The 2,024-nt window shown below is 42.7% G+C and overlaps 1 pseudogene; it reads left to right on the top strand.

Moving 5' to 3' along the window:
- Positions 1-1,788: 1,788 nt before the first annotated feature.
- The window catches only part of LOC109388382 (fasciculation and elongation protein zeta-2-like), a 12,920-nt pseudogene continuing 12,684 nt past the window's right edge, over positions 1,789-2,024 (top strand).

Genomic DNA, 2,024 nt, shown 5'->3' with positions numbered 1-2,024 from the left:
CTCTCATTCACATCTTGACTCATATTTCTCTCATGGTCTAGTCTGCTGTTCCCATTCTTTTTTTTTCTTTATACTTCAGTTTGAATACTATATTATGACTTCTTTTCAAGTCTATAAATTCTATCTTTTGTTCTAACTTTAAAGTTAACTCAATATTATTTTTAAATTTTAGATATTGTAGTGTGCACTTCTAGAATATTTGATTACATTTTGCTCACTCTTGTTTATCCATTTGTCTATATAGTCATTATTTTGAAGTCTTTATCCACTAATAATGGTATTGGATTTATCTCTTGATCTACTTCTATTGACTATTTTACCTCTTGATTCTTTTCACCTTTTTCTTGCTTTTTGTATTCGTTTAAACATGTGCTGGAGTCAGTGTATGACATATACACTAGGGGCTCTGGATTATGTTATCTTCTTCTAAAGAGTGTTGAATTTTGTTCTAGCATTTTCTGCTTAATGTGATTTACTATCATTTTTATGTATGATTTTTACATGTATGGTCATTGCTCCATTGTGATTTCTCCTTTAACTTGTGAATAAGACATGGGTTACTTGATATTGAATACATCAGGATGGAACCATTTCCTAGTTGTTCATTTCTAGCTTCATTGCATGGCTGTCCATGTGCAAAGTCTCAGAACTGTCTTCTCATACAATCTCTTTCATAAAGGAGAAAGTTCTTTCCCAGAAACCCCAGTATAAGCCCTCTTATATGTCTCACCAAAACTCAGTCCTTGCACTAATCAATGTCAAGGGGGAAAGGACAATCATCCTTCAGAGACAGGAACATGATCACCTGAACAAAATCAGTTTCAGGAGGGAAGAAGAGAAGAGGTGTTGGGTGGCTAACGAGAAATCTCTGTCACAAACCTTAAGTCTGGTCACTACATGTGCTCTGACAAATTAGTATTTGTTTACTAGGGCTGCTGTAACAATGAAACACAGACTAGGCAACTTAAACAACAGACATTTATTTTCTCATAATTCTGGAGGCCAGAAGTCTATGATGAAGGCGTCTGCTGACTGGCTTCTCCCAAGGCCTCTCTTCTTGGCCTGCAGATGGCACTTTCTCCTGTGTTCTCACACGGTTATTCCTCTGTGAGTGCTTCATCCCAATACCCTCTTCTTCTAAGGACACCAGTCAGATTAGATCAGGGCTCCTCTGTATGACTTCATTTTACCTGATTATCTTTATACAGGATCCTGTCTCCAAATACAGTCACGTTCTAAGGCCTGGGGTTGTGACTTCAGCAGTCCATAACATCTATCAGTGGCCAGTTCTCTGCTCTCAGCTTCCCTGAGCCCACACCTGATCAACTTGTCTTCTTAAAAACCCTTTCTTCACTGGGCTCTTAGAAAATGACTCACTTCGTCTTCTGCCTCACTGGCAGCTCCCTTTACTTGCACCCCCTAAATAATAATTTTAAAATACCATCTGTATGCCGATGACTCACAAATTATACCACCACTCCAGACCTCTCTCCTGAGCTGAAGTCCTATAAATCCAACTGTCTCCTCAATATGTTCACTTAGATGTCTAACAAGCATCTCAATCTTCATGTCTTAAAACTATCTCAATATGTATCTCCAAACCTTCTCCCAAAGTTATCCCTATGCTGGGAAATTGTAACTACATTCTTTAGTTTGCTTGAACAAAGAGCTTAAAGTCATCATTGAATTCTTTCTCGCTCTCTCTCTGTCTTGTCCACTCTCTGTAACTCAAGAAGAAATAGAGTCACGTTTACCTTTAAAATGCATCCAGGACCTGCACCCGGCGGGATGACGGCGGACGGGGACTGGCAGGATTTCCGTGAGTTCCAGGAGCCGCCGGCTGGGAGCATCCAGCACCAGGAGAACTGCGACGCGAGCTCCGAGGCCGGGGCAGGGCCGGGCGGGGAGGCGACGGCTTTCGGGCGCGGGCCTGCAGCTCGGAGGACGTGCCGAGCCTGCGTTCCCCCCGCGGGTCCGGGCGCCGAGCCCCCGAGCCCCCGAGGACGGCCCATCACCAAGCGCGG

Source organism: Hipposideros armiger, unplaced genomic scaffold, assembly GCF_001890085.2.
Source record: "Hipposideros armiger isolate ML-2016 unplaced genomic scaffold, ASM189008v1 scaffold_193, whole genome shotgun sequence".
Taxonomy (NCBI): Eukaryota; Metazoa; Chordata; class Mammalia; order Chiroptera; family Hipposideridae; genus Hipposideros; species Hipposideros armiger.
Note: the sequence above shows the minus strand (reverse complement) of the source record. Positions and strands in the feature narration are given on the sequence as shown.